The sequence below is a fragment of the Eubalaena glacialis genome, chromosome 7 (genome assembly GCF_028564815.1).
Source record: "Eubalaena glacialis isolate mEubGla1 chromosome 7, mEubGla1.1.hap2.+ XY, whole genome shotgun sequence".
Classification (NCBI taxonomy): Eukaryota; Metazoa; Chordata; class Mammalia; order Artiodactyla; family Balaenidae; genus Eubalaena; species Eubalaena glacialis.
In genome coordinates, this window is record NC_083722.1 from 96,008,291 (window position 1) to 96,032,911 (window position 24,621).

Here is a 24,621-nt window from a genome sequence, read left to right on the forward strand (position 1 = left end):
AAAAGTACCAGATTTAATTTCCATTTGCTTTAAACAAGCAAGGTGAACAACATACTAACATTTTACTTTCTGACTTTTAAGTATATTTTTCCGTTTTAAGGGTAGAAATTAAAGGTGGAAGAGAATACAGTTGACCCTTGAACAACATGGGTTTGAACTGCATGGGTCCACTTACATTTGGAATTTTTTCGATAAATACATACTACAGTACTACATGATCTGTGGTTGATTGAATTTGCAGAGGCAGACCTGCAGATACTGAGTGCACACTGTAAAGTTATACTCAGATTTGTGACTGCACGGAGGGTCAACGCCCCTAAATCCTGCATTGTTCAAGGGTCAATTGTAGGTATGCGTTCAATTCTACTCAAGAGGTATTTATTGGGCAGTGTGCCTCAAGAAGCTTACAGGACAAATCCACCAGTAAATCAAACTCTGAATGTGGCAAGCAAAAAACAGTGCTATTAGAATGTGGAAGAGGGGGAACTTAATTTTAATTAAACAATCACAGACAACCTAATACAGATGACAGCATCCAAAAGATAAGGGTACTTGAACATGCATAAAAAGGGGAAATGACGTTAGAAGTGAGGGAATGGCATAAGTGAAACGCTAAAGTAATAAAATCCAGGGCGTGTTCACAGACCATGAGATGTACAGCTCTATATTGCAGGAGGACTGTAGGAGACACAGCTGGGAAGATAGCAAAGCATCCTAGCGTGGACAATATTGGGTGACAGATTAAGAGGCTTGATATCAACTCTGCAGGCAATAAAGCATAGGGGCTATACGTGTGGGAGTCTGAAATCTGGAAAAATTGAGTTCAAGACCTGGTGCCAACATTTACTAGCTGTGTGGCCTTATGTAGTTTACTAGGTCTCTCTCTGAGAGTGATTAGCAATGCGGGTATAATAGTAGTTCCTACCTCATTTGAATGCTGACAGGGGCAAATGATCTAATGCATGTAAACATTTAGCACTGTTCCAGGACTAAATCAGTGTGGGAAAAGTGTTAGCTATTACTATTAAGGGCAACGGGATCGAAAGTTTTTGAATTGGGGGATACCGTCACATGTATAACACAAGAAGAGAGGTGAAGGAAGTGTGAAGTGTGGGTTTGGTGTATGTTAGCATTAAGGACAGGAAGCTCATGTGAGAGATGATTGCAAGAGACTATGAAAATCTAGAGCAATAGGGAGCAAGGTCAGTTGTTGGAGACAATGTGTGGAAGAGGATTATGAATTTGACTAGGCTTGAGACAACCTGGAAAGTTTTCAGTTCTTCACAGTTAGGATGTGCAAAAGGACATCAACCAAGAATACACAAAATTATATGCTGATGACCCAAACAATATTCACCCTTTTAAAAACCAACATAGCAGATTGAGAGTGCAACTATTCTAGAGATGGAATTAATGACCATCTTCTAGAATGTTGCAATTGAAGTGGCATTTAGTTACATTAGACTGATTTGGTACGTACCCCAGAATATGCCAATTATGTCTCAGTGAAGATGACAAAACTTCTTAACCTTCTAAGTTTTTTTTCAATAACGAAGAGATAACAAACCATATACATATTCACAGTAAAATGAATAAAAGTCGACCACTCTGAGGGCCCATTAATTCAAGTGAGTCTTCATCTAGCAAGCATGTTAAAGCAATACTTTGAGATAACCTCACTTCTCATCAACCTGCTTACCTAAAGTATTGTACTTTTAAAGTCAGTGGGTTATACCGCAAATATTCAGAAAAAAACACAAAATTTATAGTATATTTCAGGCAACTGGGATTTCTAGGTAGATACTGAGTGACCTCCGACATCAAGGTTGGTGTGAACCGGAACAGAATCATGAGACCTTGCATGAGACCATCAGTTGAAAATGTTTACCTGTTGAAACTAGTTTAAATTTAAGTATATATTAACATTTTAAATTTGCCAATTAAAATATTTTATAAAATTCAGGTTTTTTTTTTTTTTAATATTTACTTATTTATTTGGTTGTACCAGGTCTTAGTTGTGGCATGTGAACTCTTAGCTGCAGCATGCATGTGGGATCTAGTTCCCTGACCCGGGCCCCCAGCATTGGGAGTGCAGAGTCTTAACCACTGCGCCACCAGGTAAGTCCCCAGGGTTTCTTTAAATGAAAAATTCCAACTACTGTAATAACAGTTTTCATGTTAGTTTCTGTATTTAAGAATATTGCTTTATGCACTTGAGGTCATCAACATACATAGTTTAGTGTCCTGAAAAAAGTCATAGATTTAAATAATAAATAACTTAGACGTGATGGAACATAAAAATAAATAAATAAATAAAAATGAGACCAGTGGGTTATGAGAGCACATGGGCCAGGACTGAGTTTCACATGTTAGTGTGAAGCAACCCTGCTTTGGTTGTACCTTTGATCATAGTAGGATACAATACAACTAAGCTAGCATTGCAATAATCAGTCTGAGATCCAATAAAGCTTGGACTGGTATCCAGGATTTATGAGAACTGGCTACTCTTGGCTCAAAGAGAGCTGACTTTGCTAATTGGAAGAGAGAGAAGAGAGAGACTTCAAAAGCAAGGCCTGAAATCAATCACTCCCTCAAGAACATCTTGCTTCCCTGAAAACCTTTTCCTATTGAGGTGATTAAAGGAAAAAGGAAAGTTCTTCTAGCGCAGAAGGAAGGAAAGGGGAAGAGACACACAATATTTCTTAGGGAAGAATGTATACTCTTACAAGTAAACAACTTTACTGGCTGTTACTATTTATTGAATGCTAGGTCTGCTTTTTTCTGAGAGCTATATTTCTCATATATACCATCTTATTAAATCTTCAGCGTGCCCGTAAGAAGTGAGGATTATTATCTGCATGCTATAGAGAAGGAACTAGTGATAAGACAGGGGAAGCAAGTTGGCCAAGACCACAAAACCAGTACGTGGTGGCACAGAGACTGCAAACCCTGTCAGCTGGGCTCCAAGACCAATGCTCTTCATCACTACTCTATACTGCCTTCTCCCTCAAGTATCTCCACAGCATTTACTTAACATTCAGAAACAAAGCAATCTAATAAAAACATGTATTTTGACTTTGAAGAATTTTCTGCATAGGGCTTTAAATTCATTAATACTACTTTATATTCTATTACAGAAAGTGGTGCTGGTTGCCACCTTGGATTTTCTTTAAACTATACTTTTTTTGTGCATAAATTTCATAAGTAAAAGGAGAAACTGAAAGCTGAGTTCAACAAGATTAAACCATGATCATTTCTAAACTCTTTAGTATTTCCTTTTCTCTCTGGGGGGAAAATAACACATGATGGGTGGTTAAGGAGGCTAATTATGAAAGGCTTCTTGGGGGGAAAAACTTAAAAAAAAAAGTAATCAAAAAAAAAACAACTTATGCTTTAATGGAAGTGAGTCAGACTCCCATACAGCAGGAAGAACTTTATTTTCAGGTGCAACTTTTGTCAATACGATGATATTTCTGCTTAAAAGATCCATGTCTGCATAAAGTCTCACTCAGAATGAAAGACAGTAGAATACATAGGTGAAAAGTCAATATTTGAGGACCAAACAAAACTGTATTTGAGACTCAGATCTACCACTTATCAGCTATTGGGTTTTGTTACTTAAAATTGAAATAAAGTAGTAGCTACCAAATAGGGTAATCGTGAGTATTTAACAGGATAATGCATGTGAAGTACTTAGCACAGTTTCTGGCATCTGCTTAACTCAATAAATAGTAAGAGTTGGTGGTAGTGGTGGTATTGGGGGAAAACAATGGACGTTACCTTTTAGAGTAGACCTTCACAAACTTTAATGTGTTTACAAATCACCTGGAGATCTTGTTAAAATACAGATTCGAATTCAATGCATCTGGGGTGGGGCCCAAGATTGTTCATCTCATATTCTGAGGTGATGCTGATACTGTTGGTCTGAGGATCATACCTGAAGTAAAGGTCTAGATTAGGGACGCTGTATGTAGATCATACATGTAAAAAATAATAGAAAATACCATTAAGATCATTCCTCCAATGAAGTAAAGAGAGTATAGGGAGTTTTGTAGTAATCATATTCTTTGACAATGATTTTTGCTTTCCAATCTTGTGCTTTGACCGTTGGACTACTAAATTTAGCTCAGTAAGGTCTTTTAAGCAGTTGCTGACCTCCACAGAAGCAGACAGGTATGCAGATGTGGGTCCTTCTTGTGGGGAATTTACAATTTACCTACAGTGACAAGACTCACATGAATAATACATTTAGACGGTAATACAAGGATGAATAAAATAAAGTGCAAAAATGTACAGAATGAGAAATCGATGCTTCTACAGGAAGGAAAGGGGGGGAGAAGTTGCTTTCAGTTGCCCGTGGTGATTATTTCAGAGGCTTTTTAAAAAAGCTTCTCACAGAAAGGCCACTATACAGATAATGGCCCATCTCAAGAGCCACCATGAGCAACTCTTCCTAACAATGGTGGGAATTAGGAGACCCCCCCGCAAGATATGGAAACTTGAAATTTTATAGGAAGAATCACAAAAGATCCCCGGTGAAGATGAAAACAAAGTTGAGGATAAAGGGAAACACTGCCCTTGGTGGTAGTCTAGGCACCCCACACTCAGCATCTCTCAGTAGGGTGGGAAAGCTAATATCACTGGTCATCAGAATATGAATTGGGTTCTAGGGTATTTCAAAGCTCAAAATTGTAGCTCTATCCAAGCCCCAAATACTAAGCTATTCTTAATAGTTTGGGGATGGTCTGATGGTGAGAGAGGTTACAAAGTGTCTTAGAAATTCTTAGCCCTCAAATGCTTAGGGTTTCAAGAAAAGTAACATTGAAAACATGGCTAAAGACACACCTCAAATCAGAAGATGAAAACCGTATGGTGAAAATATTTATATCATGTACAACATATATTTTCTTCACTTCTTTTTCCAAGATTTAGTGGGCAAAGTCAATGGAATAGTAGCACTTACAGATGCACACCCAGCTGTGAATACATACAACACAAACTCACAAACTTTGACAAAGGCCCAAAGGCAAAAATGCTTTATCATTTCACAAAAATTAAAGCAAGTGAAGAATGGAATCAATTAGAGGCAAAGTGCTGTGTAATATAAAGTACTTTCTAATCATTGCATCTAATTAAAAGGAAGAAAAAATCATGACTTTTAAAGGACCTTAATTATTACAGAAGAAGAAAATTAATTAGCAGAAATTCTCAGCTGGACATTCAGGGATGTTTTTGGACAAAAGGAATATCCGACTAAGGAGACGTGGCAGGCCAAAAAGATCAATGGAATTTCTGAGAAAAGAAGCTGTTGAGAACTCTGAATAATAAAAGCTTGTTTGCTAATCGGTAGCATGCTCCCTATATATACGAGGACCCCAGAAGAAGATACACTATAAACTTGCTGGAACAGGCTATGGGGACCTCTAGTAAATCAGCCAGCCTTGTTTCTACCTGGGGTATGAGAAGTGAACTAGTTTTCAAAGAATTAGCTTCATGAATCAATCTACATTCAACAATTCGAAGGTGCTTCCACACCTTCCAGTGGCCTCAGGGTTTTCATTATAAACATGAATTATTTCCTCCAATGATGGACTCCAATCTGTTGGTCATTATTTTTCTGGTTAATAACATGATGGATATCAGCTTTGCCTCTATTAATTCAAATTTCTCAATCTCCTATTCTTTGTTTTAGGATGATATCTTTCTTCTTAGGACACTGATTTTATTTTCTAATTATACAAATAACACATGCTCATCGAAGATGTTGTAGAAAAATAAGTGCTCAAAACACACAAAGGAAAACTAGGTTATTTTATTTCAGTACAACTATGGCAAAAAGCCTAGTGTTGGTACCATGAGATTTGAGAGTACCACAGTGGTTTCCTGTGCCCGATGGGATTGTGGTAATCAACTTCGACATTACTTTTTCTCGTTTCTGTTAAATATTACCCTTAACAGATATTATTTTGCTATTACTTTAAAAAAATTAGATGGAGAAAATATTTGTGTGACCAGTTTGTTGAACAAGCCACGATCTGTAGAATGTGAGCAGAAAGTAGTGCCTCTGCTAACCCATTCTCACTGACTCGTGCCTCTTTGCCTCTTGGATAAAATCTCAGGCTAGTCTCACAGATTTTATGACCTCATGTAAATAGCCCAGATTCTCAACAGCTTAAACCTTGTTTCCTCCTCTGGCTCAGACCAGTCTGGGCTTACAAGCCTGACATAGGGATGGAACGGGGATGTGGGGCAAGTCCCAACCCGCTCCTTCATAATTTGTACACCTTATGTTTTATTTCCAACTCCTAATTTCCTATGTTTTTTTCTAGTTTCTCCAGGACAGGAGCAGAAAGAAAGAGAGAAGGAAGGGTCAGTAAATGTCTCACCAGGCTGGTTAGTTACCATCTGGCTTTGGGGTCCATTTGGTATATCCAATGTCCAAAATGGATTTTGTATTTCCTGGGTAATTTTGTGAATTCTTCAGAGACGTTGCAAATTCCCCTGATGAAAGCATCATCAACTGTAGCTATGACCACCACCTTAGCACCTAGTGTCTGGAAGACTACCGTTCCTTGGGGTTCACCTCTCCCCTCCAGGAAGTTTTATTGGAAGGATGGCTCTTAAAACAACCCCATTTCTCTGGTCTACATCTGTGAGTGCTTTGCGCCCTCCAAACTTCAGTAGGGCAAGCTGTTCTCCAGGCAACCCAGAGTCTGCTGTCCTTGCAGGCAGACCTCCCTGGCATGTGTGAGGAACCATTCCTGCATTCTCAAATCCCAGTTGCACACTGCAAGCTCTCAGAATAGTTTTCTCAGAAGCAGACTCTGAGACAAAGTTTTCAGTATAAGTAATTTATAAGAGAAGCGGTTCCAGGAAGCATCACTAGGGAAGTGAGACAGGGAGGCAGAGGAAGCCAGTAATGGGGATATTTTCAGGCAATTTAGGACACTGCAGGCAACTGGGCCTCATTCCCACTGGGAGCCCTGGGAGACAGTGTTGAACGTGCCTGAGAGTCACCCCTTTGTGGAAAGATGATCTGGGGCATTAAAATACCAATTCCTTTTGGCCTTTCTCTGAGCTTTGCTTCCAGGGGATATTCTATTCCCTGAACTTCTGCCTGACCTGTATACAGACCAAGTGAGTTCAGGGGACTTGAGAAAGCCTCAGGCAAAGAGTTCTGAATGCTGGCCTTTGGAATTTGTTGGGTCAGCTCACGTTGTGGGGAGGAGGGAGCCGCCTGTTTCTTTTATTACCAGCATTTTGTATTTTAAAATCTCGTATGTTCATATGCATGTATGTATGTACATATGTATGTATGCAGTCACATTGTGAAAAAATACACATAACATGAAATTTACCATTCTAATCATTTTTAGGTATACAATTTAGGGGCATTGAGTACATTCCTGCTGTGGTACAACCATCACCCTATCCATTTCCAGAACTTTTTCATTGTCCCAAACAGAATTCTATGCCTGTTAAACAACAGCTCCCTATGTCTCCTCCCCTTCTGCCCACCCCTCTGCAGCCCCTGGTAATTTCTATTCTACTTTCTGTCTCTATACATTTGCCTATTCTAAGTACCGCATATAAGTGGAATCATACAATATTTGTCCTTTTTGTGTCTGCAAGCACCTTTTTTGTGATATCTTCATAGTGGATGATAAGCTAAGATTTCACAAAACTAGTTTCACAAACTTTTTTATCACGACCTGCTATGGTGGCTTGGCACTTCTTATGGTGTTCTTGGCTTCAAGGGCTCAGCCAAAAGGAAGGAGGAGTTCCATTTTGACAGCCTCTCCACATCTGTATCAGCTCATGAAAATCTAAATAGTGTGAGTTCCACTGAGGGAAAGCAAATATATGATTTTGCCCATTAGCATTACGCCTTTCCATATTACACTTGGGTGGACCTTGATGCATGAAAGAACAGTATGATTATGAGTTTCAGTTGGCAATAGTCTGCTTTTAAGGTTGTGAAATACTCTGCAACGCTGGAGGGAGATAAACATAACTTCTTTAAATACATACTTACACTCTAGGATTAAATGTTTATATACTTTTTGGTCCTCTAAAAAGGAAAATGATATTATTAATAAAGGGCAAAAAAAATTCCAGACTTTACTGGATTTTAAGGTCAAGAAATGCTGATGAAAAGAGAAAGTTTGCTTCTGGAATGCCAGTTCGGTCATTTACTTATTCAACATCTTTCTTATTTCATTTATATCTAGTGTTGTTTCAAGAAAGATTTGAGATTGGTTTCAAATGTCTTGGCAGTGTTAATGAAGACGGCATACTGACAAATTATTTTAGCTCTGTTGAGAAAAAAAGATACTCTAGACAGAAATTCATCATATCCTGGTAGCTTCTGCTTTATAGAAATGAATATGGAGAGCATCAAGTTAAACTAAAGGTTGGCAGATTTCACCACCTCTATTCTTAAAAAAGTAAGGAGAAAGCCACCTGAAGGCAGTACGTGGCTATTCCTGCTTATAACTTAGAGACCGAATTACATATGATGCATATGTAATTTTAAAGACAATGCAAAGTGGTAGTCGTGGGGGAAGTATGTGGGAATGGCCTCCTTGGGGATGACAATACTAAGAATCTTGTTATTTTCTAATAGAAATCCAGGACAGTTTTAGATTGAGGCTTTGGAGTGAAACTGAGTATGGGGAGAAAGGGTAAGTATTAAACTGACTAAGTGAGTATCAGAGAGCATTGTAGTAACCTTTTTTAAAAAGAAAAAAAAAAAAAAAGGAAAACCTTCTAACATAAAGATAAGCTTACCTTAATTTTGATTTACCTATCCATTTATTAGGAAATAGGGAAAGAAGATAAGTGAAATGTGCAGGAGTGAGAAATTTTAAGGTTACGTGGAGGCAAATAAGGGTTAAGTTGGATCAAATTGGCCACATTTCCAAGCCAGCTTGGCCCTTACATTTTTTTTTTTTTTCATTTATTGCAACTGCTATTGCAGTCTTAACAATTAAGGAGATTTGTACATTCATACATGTCAAAGTAGATCAAGTAACATTTATTAAGCAAGTACAATATTAGGGAAATGACGACTAAGGCAGATTTGGACTGGAAGTAGAAGAAACAAAAGTCATCATTCCTGCCTGTGAGGATTACATGTGCTCAATGCTTTTAAACTGTTCCAAGGCTAAATTTCATTTTCAAAAATATTTTGTAGCAGTTCAAGCACATTCACGAGCAACACACAGCCGCGTCCAATTAATCTGTACGTGACTGATTTGAAATGTGTATGTAGGAGTTGGACTGGAGTTTGCTCTTTTATCTTCAGTTTTGGCAAAGAAAGAGGGTAATAAGTGGAACCAGTTTATTGAACAGTGAACCAGACAGGGTACCAGCATAAAATCGCCTAATTTTTTCCAATAACTGCCTTCTACCCTACACTGTCAAATTATTTCCTGTCCTTTAGGGACATCGTCAACGGAATTTATAACATCTCCCTGTCGATGACCTCTGCCCAAGGACCTCCAGAACATACTTGTGGTTGACAAGTTGGGTTCATTACTGGGTTCTGTGAGGGAGAATGTGGGCCGTGGGGAACTGTGGCGCATCTCCACTGGAGGGTTTTAGAATGGACTGTTTACAGGATTTGGGCTTGTTTTATGTGATTTCAGGAAGGGTTTAAGGTTTGGGGACGGGTTCGGGAAGTGGGGCTTTGCTCTGGATTGGGTGCTATTAGCGGGTGGAGGAAACTCTACGATGGGGGATTTTCCTGAATCTCTCTAGAGGGAGCGCACGCTAGGGCTGAGCGGAAGCTGTCACTGGTAGAGAAGCAGCGGTCACTCCTGTTCACCAAGCAGAGGGGTGTCTGGAACGCTGTGGTTTGCACAGGGACCTTGCTTTTTGGCTCTGCTTAGCCAAAATTATGCAGTGGCTTTGTTTTGTCTCACTTCAGGATTGTAGAGAGGCCTTGTCTGATGTTGACGGCCTATGAAATCTTCTATGTGCAAGAGGAGAATCTCAAGCCCTCGTTGGGAGGGACAGGGCAGCTTCTAACAACACCCGGGCCTAGCTGTAAAACAAGGCCAGCTCTTGGCTGTCAGCAAAGGTTTCTCTCTTTCTCACTCATCACCTTTAGCTATGATCAAGTCTAGTCTGTATAATGCACCTCCTTCCCTTTCGAGCTCAGGCTTGATGTGTCCTTTGAGGACCCACAGTGGAAACAGGGCCTTGCCCAGTGCTGGCACACCCCTGGAGTATTTGTATTAGACAGCTGGGGGCCCTGCGAATCTTGCTCAAGTTTTAATTCCCTGACGCAGATTAAATTCCTGCTAGAACTCTTTCACCATCGCCTTTTTCCTCCGCCCGCCCCCCACATTGGCTCACCTCATGCACTGGGATCCCTTTTCTCTATTACATCCTTTCCCTTTGATTCTCTTCTTTTCTGTCTACATAAGCCCAGGGCAGGTCAGCAAATCCTTGGCCTAATCAGAAGCTCAAGGGAGATTTCTCCTCTTCTTGCAGCCCTCTTGATTTCTATGCACGGTTCCCCTGCAAGGCAAAGAGCAGCCCCGTTCTCCCACGGTTATGGAGGGACGATGTGCAACATCTTCCACTGGGTTAAAGTTTCACCACTCCCTGTCAAATTGAATGATTATATGGACCACTGGAGGTAAGGGTGGCTAAATTTTTGGGGGACTACCGGAGCCTATTTAGCTGCTGTCTTATAAGTCCTGGAGGTGGCATCCATTCTTACTTTTGGCTGAAACCTTCAGAATTATGCTTTTTTTTGGTCCCAGCTTTGGGTCCTAGTCTATAATTCCAGACCAGTGAGAAAAGTCACGCTCAGAATCTCATTCTAGAGAATCGCAAGGAAGAGTTCTAAATCTCTTCAAAGATTTACCTACTGAGATTCACTCATACTTGCATCTTTATGTTAATTATAAATATTTCCCCCAAACTGATAAAGGCATTTCCACCTGACATAGCATGGAATCTAATCTTTGGGAATGCCTGCCTCACATACACTTTTGATAAAGATTCAAATGCTTGGGAAAGAGTGCCATGATTGATTAGCAATGTCTGTCATGGGTATGGCAGAGGAGACTGGAGGTATGCTTGCCAAGCATATGCGATCCTATAGTATGCAATACATGTTTACACTAGCAGGAATATTATATGTTGTTGAAAACAACAAACTATGGCAGAACATTTTTATAATTTTGACATTTTTATTAATCTAATTTGAATTTCTCTGCCAATAGAAGTGAACTGGGAAATATGTTTACATAGGCAAATAAAAATAATAAGGTACATAGTAATAGAAAACTGAATGAAAATACAGAAATAATATATAAGCTTCAGTTACAACTAGACATTCTATACACCAATTTTTAGTCACAAAATATGCTTGACCTCCTGCAAGGGTTTATTCAGGTTATTTATGCAAATTGGCCTTAAAAATTGTTTTTAAACAAGGACTCAGAGGCAATAAATATACAAATCAATTTTCACTGTAAAGTAAAGGAGCTGTTACAGTGGAGGATTACTGGACTGAATGTCAATATTATGACATAGAAAAAATATATATATATATGTGCCATCTTGGGCATGTCACTTAACTTCTTGTCTCATATGTAAAATGGGATAGTAGTAGTATTGTTGGGAAATTATGTGAGATAGTATATGTAATGTAGAGCACTTAGAATGGTATATGGTTCAACCAAAGACTATATATGTGTTTGCTTTCTTCATGGTATTTTATTGTGTACATGCAATATAATTAATTTAGCTAGTTTCCCATTGGAAAAAAAAAAAGTTATTATTTGTATGAAGTCAAAATCTGTCTCCCTGAACTTCCACTTGGTAAACCTAGTTCTATACCCAAAAAAAAATACGCCAACTCCTTCTTCTGTGTGAGAGTATTTTGATGTTTAATCACTCCTCAAGTTTTCTCTGTTCCAGATTAATCCTTAGTTCCCTCAATTAATTATTTTCTAGAGCAGCTGTGTCAATCATTTTGAACTTTCTGGTCAACTAAAACCTTAGGTCTTCTTTTTTCCTTCTAGCAATATCAAGGAAACATTTCCACCCATCTTTTATTGGAGCAATGCTTTTTTTTTTCCTCTGAATTCGTGACCTATCCCATTTATCATTGTAAAATTTAATCATATTGGTTTTTACCCATCTTTCTACCTTATTGAGAATTTTTTAAATGCTTATTTTGTCAACAATGTTGTTGCCGTAGTGTTATATCTTTGAAGATTTGATCAATAAAGTTGGTAACAGGAAAAAAAAATTTGTTTTTAAGTATATCATCTTTTGGGACTTCCCTGGTGGCACAGTGGTTAAGAATCCTCCTGCCAACGCAGGGGACATGGGTTTGAGCCCTGGCCTGGGAAGATCCCACATGTCATGTAGCAACTAAGTCCGTGTGCCGTAACTATTGAGCCTGTGCTCTAGAGCCCACGAGCCACAACTACTGAGCTCACGCGCCGCAGCTACTGAAGCCTGTGCACCTAGAGCCCGTGCTCTGCAACAAGAGAAGCCACTGCAAGGAGAAACCCACGCACTGCCACGAAGAGTAGCCCCCGCTCACCGCAACTAGAGAAAGCCTGAGCACAGCAACGAAGAGCCAACGCAGCCAAAAATAAATAAATAAATATTTTTTAAAAAGGTATATCATCTTTCTTATAGTGACTGAAAGAAGTAAGCCTAACTCAGCAGTGAATTCAATGAACAAGCAGAGATACAGAACTGACACTCAAGAAGCAATTAGACGAGGGACTCTGGGAATTTAAATGGCACACGCAACAATGAAAATGGCTCAAAAAATATGATAAACAAAAATCCCTTTCTCTGTTAGGAAGAGAAATTTATCAGTGCAATAAGCACCAAGAGAAAATTATTCTGAGAGCTAAATCTAGTCAATGTAAAAATGGAGAAGGAATGTACTATCATCAGCACTTTCACTCATGTTATTTTAACATCATAAATCCTCCTGTCTTATTGATCAATGGGGAATAATCAGTATGTTTAGGAAATTGTTGTCTTTTATCCACATAGACTTTTGCAAAAACCAAAAGAAGCACTGACACTTACAGTACGTTAGCTGACAAAAACAAATCAATGGAAACTTCAAAAAGGGTATTCATAACTAGAATTAATCTATTAGCCATTCTGGGTCAGTAAAGTGGTTGCAAGTGGCGGGCATGTAAAGAGAATGTTATCAGAAGATGAGCCTATAAATACATATGTAACATTGTCAGTTTAAGAATAAAACTGATATGAAATGAAATTTCATGGTGCTCTGTCACCGAAATCATTTAAATTCAAATTATAGCAAACAAATCCAAGAAAACCCATTTAAAATCCAAAGGGTTATCATTGAACAATAGTGGAATACTTCATATTTCAGACTTGGAACTTTGGACTTCATTGTAGCTAACTCTGTGTAGAGGAAGGTGAATGAACAAATCTACTCATTTTCAATTAGACCCAGAACTGAGGTTGGGACATTCTTGAATTTTTGGGTCAGGTCTTTTTGCCCAAGTAACCAAACACATAGCTTCAATTCTTTGCTTTGTTCTCATGAAGTGGATGACCAAATGCAATATTAATCAGCAAATTATACTTGCTTTCATTTTTTTTCCACCTGTAAAATTTCACTTGAAAATATGCAATGAGCAGTTTAGAAGTGAAGTGCATATAATTTGGAGGCAAGGTGACTTGAGTTTCTGTCTGTGCAATATCAACATCTGTGTGATTGATCTGGAGCAATCTCATAATCTTTCCATGTCATAGATTCCTTATCTGTACAATGGGAATAATAACGCTACTTAAGAATAGAATTTATGGGAGATAATTGGGATCATACCTATGAAACATGAAGCATAGTTTGTAGCACATGGTAGGCACCCAATAAATATTAGCTGCTCCACTAAACCATCAAAATTTTTACTTTTTTGATATACCTGGTTAATAAAGCAATAGAATATGACATGTACACAATGCATTCCAATTTTTTATACTGTGGTACTACCAGTCTGGTCCATAGTAAATCTTCCACAGTATTTGTTTTTAATAATAACAAAGTTACATTAGCCATTAGGAAAATGCAAATCAAAATCACAAATACCACTTCATAGCTACTAGGATGACTTTACTCAAAAGATAATATGAAGAAATTGGACAACCTAAATTTGCATCACCAGATGAATGGATAAATAACATGTGTTATAGCTAGACGATGGAGTATTATTCAGCAATGGAAATGGAATAATACAGTGATACATGCTACAACATGAATGAACACTGAAAACATTACAATAAGTATAGTGAAGCCATAAGTGAAAGAAGCCAGACACAAAAGACCACATATTGTATGATTCCATTGATATGAAATGCCCAGAATAGGCCAATCTATTGAGAAAGAAAGTAGATGAATAGTTGTCCAGCACTGTAGGGTTAGGGTGGGGTATTTAGGCATGACTGCTAATGGGTATGTGGTTTCTTTCTGAAATGATTAAAATGTTCTGAAATTGATTGTGATGATCGTTACACAACTGTGTGAATATATTCGAGTCATTTAATTGTACACTTAAAAAATAATAGTAAAATTAGCAATACCAGAAATTCTGGCACTACGTGGGTATAGAGTTAATAGACCTGATCATGCTTTCAATATAAGGTGTTGCCAACACCCAGAATTAGAGAATGCTTAATTCCCATTACAGGATTCAATCCTCTCAAAATGCAAATAGCCCTGCTGTGGCTAACAGATTAAATGTCACTAAATATTAACCCCTTCATGGAAGGTAGTTACCTCTTTGGAGGTTGACAAACTGTAAGTATAATTTGTTGAGAAGAAGGCAAAGAAAAATGAAACATCTTTTGATTACCAAGTAATTGATAAGTTAGTACTGGCATTGCTCCTGAAAAACAAGTATTCCTTCTAACGTAAGTCTCCTCTCAGGTATTGGAGGAATCCAGTCATTCATCAGTCTGAATTCATCATCAGAGTCAGATCCAAAATCAAAGTCAGCATTCATCTTGGTTGCAAGAACATGTGAGTACTGAGGCAAAATTCTTAAACTTATTAGTGCATTAAACCCATTTTTGAAATAACTAATCCATTTTGTATGAGTCAGAGAACTTAGTCAAGAGGACAGCCATCCTGATCTCCTATTTTATGGTCAGAGAGATGTATAGTCGAGGCCACAACTAGTCTGCCTGAAGGACAAATTGGGACCCCAAAGAAATGGTTTGCTGGGTCTGCACAGTGGTTTTTGAATGATTTTTTTTTCAATATCTTATGTGGAGCATAGACTCCGTACTTGTATACGATTCCACTACATCCCTAATGGCTTAATCTTATGCTCAGCCCACTTTATTTACTTTCTTGGTCTCTACAAGTATTTGAGTTTGTGACTGCTGGTCTAAAATTTTAAATATAAGTAAAGACTGATGCTAAAGTTCAGGTTTCTTGTGGACATTTTAAAACTCTTTAGAAAAGCTGGCACATGCAGATCTTAACTTCATGCGCCCTGTTGAGCCACCATCTAAGCACCATTGGGAAGTACGTGCCTCGGGGTCTAGACGATTGATTCTCAAACTTGATTGTGCATTAGCAACACCTGGAGGGCTTGTTAAAACGCAGATTTCTCGGCTCTTCTCCCAAGGTTTCTAATTCACTGGGACATGGCTAGGGCTCAATAATTTGCATTTCTAAAAAGAAAAAAAAAAAAAAAGTTCTCATGACAAGAAAAAAAATAATAATTTGCATTTCTCATGAACTCCCAGGTGATACTGATGCTACTGGTCTTGGGGTCACACTTTGAGAAGCAGTGATCTAGACAAATCTAAAAGCAAATATAAGTTTTCTTTGTTATTCATCCTGTAGCCACAAAGTGCAATTAAAAAGTTAAAATAACGACAGTTGCCAAATGAGTTCCTGAACCCAAGGCAGGGCAGGTCAGGCTCATTTTGGCCAAGGGGACTAGAACATTTGGAAGGTTTTCTAGGCTCACGGGCATATCAATTGATAAAGGAAGTTCTTAGGGACCATCACTTGGGTGAATGGAGCTAAGAGATAATGGGGCAGCATGAGGCTGAAGCCTTGACTCATGAAAGGGCTGGGCAGTGTTCCTCTGCCGGCTATACACTACAGTCACCTGGGGATTTAAAAATATGGATGAGGATCCATGCGTGGAGATCCTAATGTGCTCAAGCACCCCCAGGATAGGGGAAATCTGCTTGGTTAGAGCTGGGTGGTTCCATGCAATCCACATTCAGCACTCACTAGATTCACCCAGGGCTGGAGGGCATGAAAAACCAGAAGTCCTAAAGGAGGAAAATAATTTGACTTGGGAGACTTTGGTCACTCTTCAAGGAATTTATTATTCCCCAAGGGCCTGGGGAAATGCACACAATATAGAGAAAGCTCAGTCTCCTGTGCTTTCCAGAAGCTGCCTAGCCGGGACCAAGACCCACAGTACAGGGTACAGCACACTTCCATTTCTCACTGAGCTCCAGCCACCTGGCCAGACCAGAAAATGGGTCAGCCTCCCGTCTCTGCCCCTTCTACTGAGTCAAAGAAAGGGATATTCCAAAAGTGGTCTATCTGTGGCATCTTCCTCTCTCAGGGTATAGCACTATTCTCTTCCTTTGCTAGGGCTATTTTAGTACTTCTGCATTAACTCATTTCCAACAGCATGGGGCAGCTATAAAACTTCCTTCAGGGGTTTAATTAAATGTTGCAACTCTCCAGAGCAATTAAAGGAGAAGGAGAGAGAGGCAATTTGCACTAGTCTTGTGAAATCAGCTTTCTTGTGGTTTCTTTTACTCTTCTTGGAATATATGCATGTAGGACTAGCTTCCCCAAAGCCTAACCTGGGCCCTGCTTGGGTGTGTGACATGAGCAAACGCATCTGATCTTTCAAGGGCACACATGGATTAAGCTTTTTATTACAGGCCTAAGAATATTGTGGCAAAATTTATAAAAATATTTAATCGTTTATCTCTAGTAGATTATTTATATGCGCATCTAGCTCCTTTCCACGCCTATCATTCTTGTCCCTTTTTCTTGACAAAATGATTAGAAAGTTTTCTGTTTCTGTACCTTTCATTTATCTTCAGTGTCTCTCATAAATGTTGAATTAAGCAGGTTTTATGAAATTTATCATAAATTGTAGTTTTCATCGAAAGTGACTGTGACAGAGGAGATTTCTATACTCTCAGCTTCAATTACAATAACTCATGGTTTCCAGGCTTTAAACCGGAAAGTTCCCACACCATAGAAATTGTGTATTTAGTCCTACGAGTAGAGCTGTTGGGGTATCTTCATTCCTGCTTCTCAAATTCAACAGAACTGAGCAACCTTGAGGGGACAGTCAGGAAACAAGTGGGTTTTTTTTAATGAATCAGAACTAGTAATAATAATCATTTTTCCTACTAAAGGGATAAAGACACTGTGCTATTCCTGAAACTAACACGATACCGTAAATCATCTGTACTCCAATTTAAAAAACAAGATACTGTGTTCTTTTTCAAAAGGCACTTTTGAAAATTAACACTTATTGGGAACTTACCATGTGTCAGTTACTTCAAAGGTTTCATGTCATTTAATCCTAAAGATAACCCTAAGGAGTAGGTACTATCATTATTCCCATTTTATAGATGGGAAACTAAGGGAAGGTTAAAGTTAATTGTCCCATATCAAGTAAATGGAAGAAATGTTATTTCAAACTAAGATAGCTTAATTAAAATTATACACACACACATATATAGTCATATGAATGCATATATATATTTTTATATATATATACACACACACACATAGACACATATCTATACACACACATACATGCACCCAAATATTTTAATGTAACAACGTATTTGATTGTGGAAAACCAAGAACTAAAATTAGTACCTCTCTCCTATTTTACCTCCCCCACCTCCACGACTTCTTCCATCATCATTGTTTCTACTTTTATTATGTGCTGCGCACTTGACATAGACTATATCATTTAAATATCTCCAACCCCTATGACTTAGGCACTATTAACGCCTCATCTTACAGGTTAGGAAACCAAGTCTAGGTAACTTTATCAAGGTCACACGGCAGGTGAGTTAGAGCATGTCTGACTCCAGAACTGAAACTCTACTGAACCATACCACCGTGCAATGCCAAACATGAAGAGTCTCTTCCAGTAGGCAATGAGGAGCCACAGAAGGTTTTAAAGCAGGCGCTTAACAAGATCCAAGGATGCCGAGTGGGCATGGGCAAGTACATTCTGGAAACCATTAACTGAATTGTTGAAAATGTTCTGTTCCCTGTTTCAATATTTCTCATGGCTGACAACTGGTGTCCGCATTATGCGGTTGTTAATACATCACTGAACCTGGCAAAATTCTGGTCCCCTGCTGGATGGAAGCCAGTTGAAGTTCTGCCATTATATGTATGGAAGGCAGTTAGTTACTTAGGTATCTGCTTTTTCCAGCCAATAGTGAATGATTTGACACAGGGACCTCTCCTTATCTATGTTTGCATGCCAGCCCTCACTAATACCAGGTACAGTTAGGTGCTCTGTAAATTTGCAGATATTAAAGAAAAAAAAAAAAAGGATGCAGAATTCATTCTTGAGTGACAAGAGAAGGGAAGAACATTTTATGAGCATCTGTTGGTAATTTGGTCATATGGACGTGTCTTCTCAATAGCAGCACTACCTACATGCCATGCTGGCAGATTTTTCATTTGCTCTAGAATCCTAGGAAATAGGACTCGCTTCTCTTCTTTTCCAGCCTCACTGTAGAAATAATACAATTCTCTGATGAAATGGGTGGAGATTTTTTCTTAGAATAATGTAAGAAGACCTGATTTACGTCAGGCCACCTCTTACAGATGCATCAAAGTCACTGCCTCCTTAAATAACCAAATGAAATAGCTGGAAAAGGGCAATCAAGGTGGCTGTCACATTCCAGTGAGTGGAAGTCAGCACAACGTCTGTTTCGCTTGCTGTTTTAGAAGTCACTGGAATATTCTACACTCTGGGAATTAAATTTCTACTTTTTTATCCCTTATCAGTGGAGACTGTGTATAAGAATTGCAATTACTTTGCAAGGATGTTCATTCATAAGTTAACGTGGAAAGAGGAGAATAGTGACTGGCACATAGCAAATCTTCAAAAAATGTGATTGCTGTCATTGTCATGAGTTAAAGCATATCCATATTTTTGCATTGGCCAAAATAAAGTTACAAAACTCAAAAGCCAAGACCATACTTGTATTTTTTACATTAACTTGCATTTTCTTTACCCTTCCCTCCTCCTTAACTTCTCCCCATTTCGTATCACTTCTGTTTTCTTGAACAATGGGCAACTGTTAAACACTTTTATTTACTTTTATTTCTTAGGATCCAAAAGGATCAATAACTTATTCCATCAGTGTTCACTGAATATCTATTTTGTGTCAAGTTCTAAGGTAGCCATTAGACATACAACAATTAAAGTGGACCCTGAAGGAGTTCACAGTCAAATGGAGAGGGGAGACTTGGAAATAAGTAGTAACAAGAGGTCGTTGTAGTGCCAGAAAACTGATTTTATTTATTTATTTATATTATTAAGGAAAGGGAGAGAACACTCTGGGTCACTGGGAGAGATTTCCCACAGGAGGTAAAAAAAAAAAAAAAATTATTCTAGGCTTTAAATGCTGAGTGGTATTTGAGTAGACTGCGATGGGGCATTTCAGGCAAAAATAATTGTATAAGCAAGAGTATGGTATGTGGTATGATCATAGGTGCTCAGGAACTACGCTTATTTGAGAGTGGCTAAGGCAGGGCTTCCCCAACTATATTCTGGGGAATTCTAGCATTAATTAGCATTCTTGGGGAGAAGAATTTCCATGGTTAGGTCACAGTGGGAAACGCTAGGCAAAAGAAATCAAACAGGCTTCTAACCAGAAGAACCTCGCCAATATGATAATGTACTCCCAAGGAGGAGAACACACAAGATGTAAAGCTCACCGACCCCTTTCTTGTACAGAAAGGATAATATTAATCTTTACATTCCTGGGTTGTGCATATGAAGACAGTTAATGCAGTTAAAGTGCCTGTTTGGCACAGTTCATGGTACACTCAAGTATTCAATAAATATTCTCCATTGTTTTTCATTTCACAACAAAATTATCTTAAAATAACATAAAACTTAAAGTAGATTTATACATTCAGATAACATGAACCGTTCTTGTCAAAGTAGATCAGTGGGGTTTGATACTCTGTATCAAATTTTGCACCATAAATCATCCTTTCTTCTTTGAAGAGAAAAAAGAAACGCTAGCTACAAATCGGATACGGTAAACCAAAGGAAAATTCAGTGCATAAAGCATCATCCCCCCAACCCCTGACACATTTGACCTTTCTTTTTAGAGAAAAATGTTAAAATATTAGAAAAGTTTTTAAAAATTGACTTCATCATAATCACAACAATAAATAATGAAAGTTGAGAAAAACTTTCTATGAAACGAAGTCTATATGAAGGCATTCAAGACAATCCAAGAGAGCACAGAGAGAAATTCACTGAAACTGCTGGGTTCAAATTTGGGGAGACCTTTCAGCATCACCTCTTTGGATGAACAGTATGATGTCAAAGAATTATGGCAATAATTTCCTCTACAACGAGACCTTTCAAATCCTAGCACGTGGGTTGTGCTGTAAAGTCATTAACCCTTGCAATATCTCAGAGGTGGGGAGTGATGATAATTTACAGTTCCCTGTGCATAGATCACTGTGGGAAAGGTCAGCGTCTGAACCTGGAAGAGAACCCTAAGCTATCTCACGCTGTGCCAGGCCCGAAGCTCACGATCACTTATCTGAAGCAAGATTATGACAAGACCTCTGTTCTTTGGGGACATTCTTAATTTTTCTCCCTTCTGTAGTTCTTTATGCCATTTCTCACTTTCAATAAAACCAATTTACAAAATTCAGCCTGCAAAGGTCAAGGCTGATTCTCCTTATTTGACAGGAGGTGCTCCTCTGAAAATTGCCAATTTAACACAGTAGGAAGCAACAGGAAAGGGAAAAAAAATCTTTCCACCAGGTCTATGGGACATGAAATGAGGGCCAGTTGACAGATTCCTGCTTAGTTAAAAATGATTTGATTAAATGATAGAAACTGATTATTGAAAGCTGTTTGACAGGACACTAGAATTTGGACTCTGATTCCCATGGCTGCTGCCCCATCACATTATGAATACAAAACTACCACTGTGATGTTCTAGAAAGGGAGAGAAACCAGCATGCTCACTTCTATTTAACTAACCAGCATAATCACTAGTCTATGTTTTTACAGCCTGCCTGTGGCGTAATTTTGACAAGGTCATAAGGGCCACCCTTGACGCCCCAATCTCTGCCTTCTTCTCTGTCCCTCTGCCCTAATGACTGCTGTGCCATGAATACCCATCTTTAAAATCTCTGTGTTTTAGAGAATTTGCTAGGTTTAAGCAAACCCCAGTTAATGGCCAATCTGGGCAGTTGACCAAGGTGCCAATTTCAAGGAAGTGATAAACTATCACTGGAAAAGTAAAGGCATGGAAAAAAATCTGTATTTACTAGAACTTCTCCGGGGGAAGTTCTAAATGTCAGAATTGCAAACGTAAGTATATCTCCAGGAGCAGTGAGGTCATGGAGAACAGAGATGCAGACGGGCAGTGGGTAAGCAGACGCAGGCTTGGTTACGGGGACCTTTAAGGAGGTGATTATGGTTAAATGAGGTCTCAATGGTGGGACCTGATCCGATAGGACTGGTGTCCATTTAAGAAGTGGAAGAGACACCAGAAGTGCATGCATGCAGAGGAAACGGCATGTGAGGACACAGCGAGAAAGTGAGTATCTGCAAGCAAGGAAGAGAGGGTCTCCCTGAAACCAACCCTGCTGGCACCTTGATGTGGGACTTCCAGCCTCCAGAATGAGAAAAATACACTTTGTTGCTTAAGCTAGCCAGTCTGTGGTATTCTGTTGTGGCAACCAGAGCAGACTAATATATGTTCTTTGTCTTTTTTTCTTTCCTGAAGTAAACATTTTGGTCGAGGGATATTAGGTCATATTTTATGTCTGTTTGAATCACTGATTATGAGTCTCTGTCATAGCTTTATTGCTGCCCATGTCTAAACAGGGGTTTTAACCTGAGGTCCACACCTCTGCAAGCTCACGGTGAGAATTCAGTGTCTGTACACTTAGCTGGGCAAAAACGGCCTTGCCACGCCCACTAACTTTTAACTGAAATGCAGCGTCTCTTTGTTGACAACAAACCACAGTAAGGTAAGCAGTAACCGCGACTTTGTCACTAATGGAAATTGCAATCTTTTTCCAATCGTATTACAATTGTTGCAAATATCTCAAATAATCATTTATGCCCAACACTATTTTGAAATGATGGTAATTATCGCACCCACAGCTAGTTCTCATTATGTTATTCATTAAGAAGAAGCACATATTATATACGACTGTATTTTTCATATTTTGATAACCTTATTTTACTATAACTGGATCCCTTTACTGTTTTACGCATTTTATTTTAGTCATTTCAAAACATTATTCTAAGGGGGCTTCACAGGCATTATTGTGCTGCAAAGCACACATGGCACAGAAAATTGAAAGAGCTCTTGGGTCTAAATTCTTCTCTCCAGGTTACTGTGAATGGCCTGACCTCTGTCACAGAATAAGCTGAACTCTATCCTCCAAGCACAAGGTCTCGTAATGAATAAATTAATCCGAGCTGCCTGAGCAAGTTTGACAATCCGATGTCACCAACTCTAGTCAATGGCACACGGCCCCTGGTGGGCCCAGATCCTACCAGGAGAGTCACCAAGCCAGCGTGTTTTCCAATCCCAGTACCTCACCACGCCCTGAGCCATCCCTTCTCTGACATGTGCGAAAGTCTCCCAGCTAAGTCAGTCTCCCCTTTGTACCAGCATTGCTTATTCAACTTTTCCCGGCTGGATCGTCAGCTCCGAGGCAAAAATGAGGCTGCCTTGTGCGCAGCAGCAGATCCACACTGCACGGCAGAGATCCTGGAACTCAGCAGGTGCTTAGGAAACGTGCACGTGCGGGCGAGAACACGGAAAAGCACAGCACAACCCAGCAGAGCACGTCGCTTGTCTGAGCCCTGTTCATCCTGACCGCACGGCCACGTCTCTGTTTCCTCAGCCAGCAACGTGATTGTCTGCTTTGCCCTGCCTCTCCTGTCTGATTACACTTCAGATTTGTTTCTAGGCCACATCCTGCTTCTTACCACAATAATAGTATATTTTTATTTTACCAAAAAATGTGTTGCTCGTTACTTGTCAAGCCCTGTGCTAACGTCTTGCCTAGAATACCTCAATGGATCCTCCTAATAAACCTGTGAAGTGAGTATTATGAATATAGCCATTTTCCAGAGGAGAAAACTGCGACTTAAAAGACTACTTAATTTGCTCAAATCTAGCATAATGCAGAAAGAAGAATCTACCCTAGTTCTCTCCAACTCCAGAGCCCATGCCTTCTACTCCCCACTGGGCATATGTCCAATTTTGAATCTTGAATTCATCACCTATTAGATGAGGAATTCTAGATGTCTCATCAGGTAATATTCAATAGTCTATAGCCTTCTAATGGGGAGAGAGGTTATATTTTGAAGAAACTTCCATATGTAAGTACTCTTAGAGTATTTTTTGTTTGTTTAAAACTTGTAACAATGTGATGAGCTGGATGTGAGGTGGGGAAGTGGGTTCAGAAAGGTCAAGTGACTTGCCCAAGGTTGTACAGCTTGTAAGCAAAAGAATTCAAATCCTCATCCAGCTCTAACTTTAATCTGCTATACTTGGGTTCCTTTACGGTTCCATCAGCCTCCCTTGGCAAGACCAGGCATAGGATTGATGCAAATAAGCAAATGAACGAAAGGAGATTTTTCCAGTTTGCCCCAATTTCCTGCTTCACTTTAGCAGTGGAAAACCAGCCTTGTGGGGCTAATGTTCTTAACTTTAGGAGAATGGAGTGGTTTCCCCATCATCTGCTACAGGAGTGGTTTCCCCATCATCTGCTATACTGGAGTACTGTTTGCTCCAAATCTGTCCTGTGCAGATTCTCCCAGAGGAAGGCACACGTACACAATCAGTAACCGACTCAGTTTTGCATCCCATACTTCACTACTTGTGTTCTCAGGAGTGCAATCTGGTTAAAGCAACTCTTTAATGAAAGCGTGCCTTCTAAGTCTGCCCCAGGACTTGGTCCCCTGGCTTTTATCTGGCATGTCCCTAGTTGGAATAAACTGACCACCACCTGTGTGGGTTGGAACCACTGCTGTAGTGCAGCCTCTGAGCCTCCTCTGAGGACATCTAGATTTTATTAGTTTTTTCCATCTAGCAAAACAACAGAGGGATGACAAGATTTTGATTGTGTTCTTTATTAAGGGATCTTTGAAAACCCACAGTAATTATCATTTTTAAAAGCTATCTAATTCCAGCAGGATTTTATCCATAAGATTTAACCGCACCAGAATAGAAGTTAAATAATCTCAGTCATTATTTTGGAGGGAAGAGGAGGGTAAGGAAATGCTTTATTTTCTTGAGGTTGGCAGGCTTTTGAGAAAGAATTTCTCTCTCGTCTGTCACTTC